The sequence below is a fragment of the Lissotriton helveticus genome, assembly GCF_964261635.1.
Source record: "Lissotriton helveticus chromosome 1_1 unlocalized genomic scaffold, aLisHel1.1 SUPER_1_unloc_3, whole genome shotgun sequence".
Taxonomy (NCBI): domain Eukaryota; kingdom Metazoa; phylum Chordata; class Amphibia; order Caudata; family Salamandridae; genus Lissotriton; species Lissotriton helveticus.
Genome location: NW_027611670.1, coordinates 1056953 through 1067267, shown reverse-complemented (window position 1 = coordinate 1067267; position 10315 = coordinate 1056953).

Sequence of the window (10315 nt, the reverse complement as noted above, 5' to 3'; positions counted from 1 at the left end):
CGGTCGACGTCTGCCCCCCCCATGAAATCACCACTTTTCTTGCCGCTAATAAGAAAGCCAGGTGCACAAACTTGCCCCTTACTCTCTTGACTTGCGGCACACAGCAGAGCAGGCATATAAGCGGGGTACACTGAAGCTCCCAAAACTCGAGCACACTCTGACATCCCCACGACAAATGCATAAAATCCGCATTCCCTTGCCCACAATGCACACAGCGATCAGATGCACGCAGGCCATATCTATGCAGCGCGCAGGAGTGTAGTACACTTGATGTATGTATTTAAAGTGTATAATTCACAAGTTCCCATTCATATTGAGAGTCCCTGTTAAGTCACATATGTATTTCCAATCCGCTTCCGAGATGGGGTCGGGCAAACACTCATTCCATCTTTCCCAGCTCTCGTCAGACACATCCACACTTTCGTCTTTAATCATCATATAGAGTTTGGAAATTAGCTGCTTGTTAGTAGGTGTGGTAAGTGCAAACTGCAGTGACAGAAGTGTGGGGGGTTCGTATGGATAGGTGGTATAATGCACCCTGGCCGCCTGCCGCAAGCGATGCATTGCAAACCTAAAGAGCAATGACTGGTTACTGACATATTGTAGATCGGCCTGTGTGATGAAAGAGCCATCCGGATAAATATAAAGCATGCGTCGAAGGCCGGCCTCGTGAAGTAGCCGCATGGAAGGCACTTCATGTGTTACAGACATGGCAGCATGATGCTCTAGGTACATATGTGGTGCTTATAATGGTAACTTCCGTGCCAGTTGCCCTATCTTCTGCCAGGCGGAAATAGTGGCATCCACCGAGTTTATCTCTGTTCTCGGGGTACCCAGCGCCTGATGGGTGATTACGCTATGTAACGGAACCGGTGCCGCGTCTCCTTCCTCCACCGCAACATGAGTGTACGCATGCGACCTATACCAATAGAACACATATTGGGCCTGAGTGCTCAGATAATACGCATAAAAGTCCGGTGCCCCGACCCGTCTCTTTCTTAACCCCTAGTAAGAACCGACCATGTGACACAGGCGTGCTTGCCTCCCCAAACCAGTCTGAGTAGCTGCCTACGGAGATTGCTGAAGAACCCCAACATTAGTACCACTGGGATATTAAGAAAAAGGTAAAGAAACCGCTGTAATACTACCATCTTGAGAAGCGCAATGCGATCTGCCAGGGATAGCGGCAATGAAATCCATACATCCACCTGACTCTCCAACTTCGCATATGCCCTCCCAAAATTCTCCCTGACTACCGTATTCGGATCCCGATGAACCCAGACACCCAGGTATTTCACTGGGTCCGTTGAACACACAAGTGGAAACTCTAAATCTGGCTGCACCGTGGCAGTTGTCAGCGGGATAATAAGAGACTTGTCCCAATGAATACAGAGGCAAGACAGGCGGCCGAAACAAACATATTCTCAGAGGAGCTGTGCCAGATATCTAGAGGGCTCACACACAAATAGCACCATGTTGTCCGCATAAAGCGAAATGGCGACTGGTCGACCATTGAAATTGAGCGCAGTCTCCCTGTGCCATTGGCAAATGACACAAGCCAAGGGTTCCAATACTATCGCGAACAGTAGTGATGAAAGAAGGCACCCCTGACGTGTGCCCCTCTCTATGGAAAATGGTTTGGTGGTCAGCCCCCCAACCCGTACTCTAGCTGTCGTATCTGTATAAATTACCGCTATCCATTGTAAAAACAAAGGCGGGAACCCCATGCGACGCGGGACATAAAAAATATACGACCATTCAACCGAGTCAAACGTTTTGGCAGCGTCTAACAATACTGCCGCCGCTGACATAGTTGGTTCAAGAATATGGAACATGGAGAAAACAGTTCGTAAGTTGTGTGAGGTGGTCTCTCAGGTATAAAACCCGAATGATTGGGCAGAACCAGACATTGCATCAGGGGTTGTAGTCTGGTCGCCAAAATCTTAGCTAGTATCTTGGCGTCAATATTGATCAACGATAATGGACGATAAGAGTCACACCTGTCCGGGGACTTGTCTTTTTTAAGCAATGTGATTATCAAGGCCTGTCTGAGGAACGGTGGTAATTCCTCTGAATCATGCGCTTCCGCATACATCTCCAAAAGATGCGGCGCAAGAAGATCGACATATTTCTTATAAAACTCTACCGTAAAGCCATCAGGACCAGGTGCTTTACCATTGGACAATGCCGAGATTGCTGTTTTTAACATCCTGCTCGTCTATAGGTACACACAAATACTCCCTATGCACATCTGAAAGCCAAGCACACGCCACATTCTCAAGATACGACTTGAATTCGGCCTCCGAGGCAGCTCCCCGCGATGTGTATAAATCGGTGTAAAAGTCCCGAAACTGTCCCGCAATGGTATCTGGACGATTATGTTCCCTACCTGGTTCATCTACAATTCTATCAATATACGTCTGCTCCAGTCGCTCTTTAATTTTAAACGCCAATGTGAGTCCCGGCCGATCTCCCTCCCCATAACGCCGGGCAGCGTGTCCACGTGACAAATATTTGACCTCTGTTTCAGCCAACTCATCATAATCCTTAAGCAATTCCTGTATGTGTGCTAATTTTACCACCTCAGGTGCCTCAGTATACTTCCGTTCCAGTCCACGTAGCTTGCCAATTGTGTCCTCAAATCCCTCAATATGCCCGCCGAGGTGCTAATACATAACCCTCGGATTGTGACCTTAAAGGCCTCCCAGAGTGTCGCGGCCTCATCTACAGTGCCCTTATTGAGAGTAAAATATTGTTCTATGGCTTCCCGTACTTTTGTGTCATATATCGGATCAAGCAGAGCCTCGGACCTCAGCCGCCACGTAAAGGGGCGTTGTATAGCTGTCGGGATCACCATATCCATTTGCACCGAGCTATGATCAGACAGTGTCCTAGCCAAATTCCTTATGTCCTCACCCAATCCATAATCTCCACCCCAATCAGCCAGTAGTCTAATCGCAACCAGCTCCCATGTGAAAGCGTCGCGTGTGTGCCCTCTCTCACCGGCGGATTCCGCACTCGCCAAGCACCACACAGCCCGAACTCCTCCATGGCACCACCAATATTCCTGGCAACTTTAGGAGTGCGATGGGAAATGGGGCTAGATTTATCCAGCTCGGTGTTCTGGTACGTGTTTAGATCCCCCCCCCATATGATGGGAGCCTCTGGACAGTCTCTCAACATACCATACATTTGGGAGAAACAATGCGGGTCATCCATGATCGGGCCATACATGTTAATTATAGTAATCAATTTGCCACTCATCTTACCATGCACCATTGCCCATCTACCCTCCACATCCACAAACATATGTATCGGTTGAAATGACACCCCTCTCTTGATCAGAATCATAACCCCTCTGGCATAGGAGGAATACGATGACGCCAACTTGAAACTTGCCCGCCTAGCCGCAATACCACGTTCTGTATATTTAGTCAAGTGCGTCTCCTGCAATAGAGCTAAGTGTACCATATGCAGATTCAGGTACGAAAACCACCTGCCGTACATTTTTAGGTGAGTTGAGGCCGCGGACATTGCAGGTCAACATTTTGCACCTATGACCCATCATGGAGTGTAGGCAGCTGTCTCATGCCAATCGAGAACTGTTTCAACAGGACGCTGTTTGCAGCACATTGTAACATTCTTCCCACAGACGTTGCGCCACAAGCATCAGCATGTACCATGTCAGATTTGTAACAACAAAAAAAACAAGAATAATATACAACTCTCCTTATACCACCCACGCCAACCTCCCAAATAGGTTGAGACCAAGCCCTGCCCCCCTCCCTCAAAACATCTCCCTGAACTACCCGATGCAACATCTGGGGAACACCCGCTAGGAGAAGAGGAACGACGACGGGTACATGCACCGGAGTGCGGCCGCCAGATTACATCTATGTATGCCCCCGCGTACCTCAGTGTCAAATGTTCTGATTAAAACTACTAGGTAGTACCCCCGGGACTAAATGTGTTCAGTATCAGCGTGCCCCCACCATCTGCCCCCACATTTCCTGCCACTTAAGCTTCCAGGCTGGGCACTCATGACCCACCAAGTATGGGAGAGCCTGAATAGCTCCAACCGCAATAGTTTCAGTCTATCCTCACAGTCATTAGTCCGTATCCTCCAGTCCAAATGCCCCAGTCGTGTCATCTTGTGCCTTCTGTCGAGGCCTGACCTTGCAGATGTGTTTCATAAACTTCAAAGCAGATTTTGCATCAGTCAAAAAGCGTGCCTGCTCCTCATGCCTGATTTTTAATTTGGCCGGATACAGCATGGCCTAAGGTACCGAGGCCGCCCTCAGCAGTTTCTTTACTGGCACAAACTCTCTTCTCGTTGCTTGGACCTTCGGGTGTAGTCCAGAAAAAGGACAGTGCGTCACCTTTATAAACAACTGGGTCCTTGGCTCTGGCCTCTCTCATAACTGCATCTCTGTCAGCATAGTTCAGAAGGCGTGCAATAATCGGGCGGGGTGGCGCCGGGCTTGGTCCTGGGTCCCAGCGAGCGAAGCGCATGTTCCACAATCATCACCGCGGAGAGTGCAGGTCCGAATAACTCACGTAGCAAGCCATCAATGAACGTCTCCATTTTTTAGATTGGTGTGGATTCCGATGGACCAATAATTCGAAGGTTATTACGCCGTGATTGTGCTTCTAAATCTTCATTCTTTGCACTAATGACTTCCACTATCTTTTCCATCTGTAAGAGCTGCGTACGAGATTCAGCTTGTGCATCAGGCGCGTCAGACATTCGATTTTCTAAAACATCCAGTCTATTCTCGTGTTTCTCGACTTTCTTCGTGACCATGTCTAGCCCAGTCGCCAACGCAACAATGTTGCTGTCTATCGTTCGCATGCCGGCCCTCAGTTCCAGCAAGATGGCCTTGGTGTCATCTCCCGCACCCTCCGCAAGTCCCGATGCTTCACGCAGCACCGACTGGTCTCCCATCCCTTCAGTGGCACGGGTGCTGCGTTATTCTCAAACTGTAATTTGGCCTGTTTGGGGTCCGATTTGCCCATACTGAGGATGAAAGTCTCTGGATTACACAAGCCACCTAATTCCACAGCCCCGCCCGTGTTGTATCACAGCAGCCTCCGTGTGCGTGGCCGTATGGCAACACTTCAGCACCACCCCACACATGTAGCAGAGTCCAGACGGGCAGTCCCCTTATGCAACAGTGAACTCTAGCCGCTTGTGCTCATCGGGACAGTCAGTGCCAAATTACTGTGAGCCGCCCCCGTTGACTGTTGGTGCTGCGTCAGCCTGCAACCCTACTCCAGCGACAACCAGACAGTGTTCAGTTTTAAAGCACTTCGATGAATCAGAGTCCACAGCAGGCTCTCTTGCAGACTGTAAAGCTCAGGCGGCTCCAAGCAGCTCTACAACCGCCCCTCCCGCAGCCAAAGAGCTCCCCGCAAGGCCCTGAATCCACCAGCCCACTGAGCCAACCAGCAAAGGTTCGGTAGCTCTCCTGGTAGCGCCCCAAGCCACAGAGAAGCAGTCAGCACACAAACAGGGCACACAGAAAGCAGCGCCGCGACTCTGCACCTACAGCAACCCAGCAGCCTAGGCCCACGCTAGCACCACCACGTGTAAAGCGGCAGCGTCCAGAGAGGGTTGCGCCGCCCAGCCAGCCCAGGCCCAGCCCGCACCAGCGCCGCACTCACCGCACTGCTCTACTCTCACTCTGTCCGCCAATGACCCTTTGCCGATTCCACGTTGCCTCTTTCCATCGTTCGGTGCATCGGTCACAGGTCCTTGCGCTAGGCTTGTTTCGGCCCACGCCGCCTCTCCACGCAGCACAGGGGAAGCTCCTCACCGCAGCTCTTCCTCAAGCCTCACCGGCTCGGTCTGCCCCAGCACCTCTCGCACCCTTTGTCACCACATATAATCCCGCGTTGGGAGCCCAGAGCAGTCGCAATTCACACCAGACCCGTTAGCAAATGGGTCATCGCCACTTTTCTGCTAATGCAAGCCGCCTCAGCACAGCAGCCTCCGCCGACCAGGATCAGAGACGCCCTTAGATCGCGCCATTTTCTCACCCGGCCCGCTCGGAGATCAGCAGCTCTAGACGGCAGTTCTGCGGTGGGCACTCAGGTATCGACCACACTGATATGTGCCTCAAACCCCAGTCAGCGTCCCAGGGGGGTCTGTAGCACATAGAGGGGGCTTAAAAGGATGGGATTGATCGGATGAAATGTCTGGCATGCGGAGCTCCCTTACAAGGCAGCCATTCCGCTCGGCGCTGAAGCCACGCCCGGCACAGTGGAGTAAAAGATATGTGCTCTGGTGCTTTTAGTTAGAACTTTCTCCTTAGTCCTTCATTCTTCATCTGAAGCAGCTTGTTTCAGGGCCTATATCTCCACCAGTTGGCCTGGGATTGGCCTCCTTATCTTGGTAGTTAGGTAAAAATATATGTTTTTGTTGATTCCAACATTCATGAAGCCCTTTTTACTCATAATTGCATTTATGTGCATTATTTTGTAAATAACATAACATAACGTGTATTTGTAAAGCGCTCATTCACCCGTGGGCATCTGGGCGCTGAATAACAGATGTTTCTTGTGACCCAACTCAATGGTGATGGATCCTCTCGCTGGTAAACAGAGGGTGTCCAAGCTTCACTTGGATAAGAACTCCCTGCTCATCAGTCTCACCCAATCCCTGTGAAACGCTTCTATTACATACAACAGAAAAGCAGAATTCTGCCCTCACTAAGTACCTTTTTTACAACTCATGCGTCAGAGAGAATCAGTGTGAACTGGGAAAAGATCAACAGGTCACCAAGAGCAGTAAAACATTCCCAACTATGGGCCGGATGCAAAACTTGGCAGATGTATTAGTGTGTCTCGATGGTGACGGATATCCCATCGGCTGAAATATAAACTATAGGATAGAATGTGATTTATATTTATGGTGAAGGGGTATCCATCACCAGCAGACGCGCAACACCCTTTGGGCTCGCCACGCTTCAGCCCCCCCTAAGCCACCCCCGTCATGTGTGTCAGCCCGGGCTGGCGTCCTTCTAATTGCATCCGTACACGAGTACTTCACAGGTCTTTAAAAGAATAAACCAGAACTTTACTTCCTGGTAAGTGCTATTTGCAACCTCGCTCGTTGATGGAGAACTCTACGCAACAGCTGCAGCATCTGCATCAAAGCCCCAGTGACAGGCAGCGTCGTCAACCTCCTCCGACATGACGCGCTGTGGACACTTCCGCTCGAGTGTCGCGTGGGATCTCGGCTGAGAAGAGAGAACCTATTTAAAATGTTCGTTTGGTCAGAGAAGCGCAGGATGAGTAGTAAAAGTAGTTTACCATAATGTTTCTTGTGTTTTTATAGCGCATTTTTAATGAAAATAGTATATGAATCAAAATATGTCAAGTTGATATTAATTCAAGCGCTTTCTCAAATATTTTAACCTAATTTCTTAGGAGGCGTGTATTTTGCAAAGAAGTTATGTGCTTGGAAAGGGTTATATCCTCTCGGCTTCATTATGAATGATGCTCTGAGACAAAACTACCACTCACAATAAAATCCAACACTGAGGTCTCAGATTTAATTGTTCGTGATAATTATCACCTAATGTGGGTTTTGGCTGGGGAATGGGGTATGACATGCAGATTTTGGTGCTTGCCACAAAAATTACTATCCTAGTATTCTCCAGAATTATTTCCCCTCATAAATTTCGGCATATTTTCCCTGCAAAAATGTATCCTGGAATGTGGATTTTATCCAGATATGATAAAATCCCCAAAACTCATAATTCCGATAAGTGTGGTAACATGTTAGTATAATCGTGGCATCTGGTATGAGGCCAAAGCGCCTTGGATGGAAAGGCCTCTCTGCCAATCTGATGGCATCTTTGCCTTTCCTTCGACAGGAAAGACCCACTCCCAGCATCCTTAGGCAGCAGTGACGGTCTACAGGGACTTTGATGAGTTGTTAGAGTGTGGCTGAGGTGAGACACAACATGGCAGGAAGGACGTTTGAAGAGCTGCTCTCTCTGGCTTCTGTCCCAGCCTGTGTGGGTCTTCCTTCATACATGCAGAAATGCAGCTCTACCCATCTGATGGCTCCAAGACCTCCACACGCGTCCCGCACACAGGAGAACCTCAGATGCCACACACCGACACTGTTGTTCACACAGTTGTAAGTGAAACTGTAAATAGGTTCACATGGCCCTCTCTGCTGGAGCGGATTTGGATGGCTTCAGCTTCTTCGTCCTATCAGCGCCTTGACACCCTTGGGCATTTGTTAGCGCTCTATAAGTCATTCATTCGTTCACACTGGATTGTAGTTCACTGATTGAGGCAAAAAGGAGTTAACATTCATTTGAACAGATTAAAATGTGTGCAACCAATTATGGTTACACAAGAAGACTAGGAATCGGAGGATAAAGTTTTGTAGATTTATTACAAATTCTCAATTAGTCCAGAATTTAGGCAAATCACGATAATATTAATTTGATACAGAAATTCAAACGGTGAGCTCAGATTTCGAAGGAAGTTCAGCCTTTGAAGTAGAATGAATCAATCAATCAGTATTTGTAAAGCGCACTAATCACCCCAGGGGTATCCCGGCGCTGCGTGGGGTAGAAGGCATGAAGCAAATGCAATCACATAAATACAAAGGTTTACAAATAAAATTCGATGTTCCTTAAGTAAACTCCAATTCTCTTTGTTAAGCATGATCACTGGTAATCATCTGCTCTCTGCTCTAAGCTCTGAACTAGGACAGGGTTGGTTCCAAAGCTGGGTCTCGAAAAGGATTTGGAAAGTGTGAGCACTGCGGAAACTTCTGTCGCCAAAGGGGGAAGAAGAGTTAGCACTCAGAGAGGGATAAAGAAAGCAGAGCGGTCTGTACCTCTCAAAGTCCAAAGGGAATATGACCACTGTGAACACCAGGATAGTGGAAATAACGTGAGTTTTAGATGCTTTTATCTCGATCACGCCACCGTCATCCGATTAGAAAGCAGTGTTCAGGTGCTTTGCAACATGGCTCCTAGGGCACGATTCACAGAATGAACTTAAGACTCAATCCTAAACTTACTACTATTTTGGTATTCACAGAATGCACTTACTTCTTTTGGCATTCACAGAATGAACTTACTATCCACCTGTCTAGAGCGGGCATGTACCTGTTTTTGTTGGACCTGGGTGACGCCCTAGACTCAACTGGGTGTAAGTAGGAATGCCTGCCTTGGTGGGGGGCCCTGGGTGTGACGGGGCCACACCAAGAGCTGTGTCGGAGTTGCAGGGCAATCCAGAGGCTGAATGGCACATCGGGGTACCCTCCTCAAGAGCACAACGAGGGTGCAAATGCCAAATAGCCCCAGGAAGGCCTTACGGCAGGACCCTGGTAAAACGACGGCGCCCCGTTAGCCCTGTGGGTGCTTGTAAACCTGAGCCACCAGGGGCTTGCCTGGATCCGCTCTGCTCCCTCAAGGGACGAGAGTAGATGGGTGGACTGGGGGTCCACGTGATGTAAGGGGTAATCCCCCTAAATGGTGAGCACCGATTGGTTAGGGCCATGGTGCAATTTGGCTCATCAGGTGGACAGGGTGTCACTGCTGCCTGCCCTTGGATTGCCTAAAAATTAAGCCACTATGTTGGCATATATTTTATTATGCAAATAAACCTGCAGCAATATTTTCTCCAACAAGCAATGTGCCTTGTGTGTTCTTTAATATGATCTTGCTGTGCTTGCAGGAGGGGTATGTTGCTGATATCGGCACTATGAATGAGTGGAGTTTCTGACTCAAGTGTTCAGATGAGGCGAGCGAGCAGCTGCCTGCAGAGCCCCTTCTCGGGTGACACCACCAAAACTCTGCCACTGACCTGGGAGCAGTGCTGGAGGAGGACTCAAGGAGCAGCCTGCCCTTTAACCCTCGGGTTACCACTGTTACCGCCGCTGCTCGCCGCACCCGCTTTGCGGGTGCCGCTTCGCGGCTGACAGTGAGGGGTGGTGCTGCTTAGGCGTTTGTTCCAGGGAGCTGGTCTCGAGAATCATCAAGGGCGCGTGCGGCAGGGACTCGGAAGACCAGGAGTCCCTGTGTTGCACAGGTGCGCACGGACGCGCCCCCAGCGAGACACGCCCCCCTCCTGCAACGCCCCCTATTTTACAGCCTGCCCAACATTCAGCGGGACGCGAGCGGGATGTCGAGCGAAGCCCGGGCAAAGGGCGGGCAGTCTGTGGCAGTCAGGGGCTGACAGAGGCTGGGCTGGGCCACGCCCCTAACATCTTGCCTATGCTCCTGGTAGGTTGTGTGACTGTGGTAGAGGGAGTTACCCTACGATGTCTACCCGTTCTGGGAAA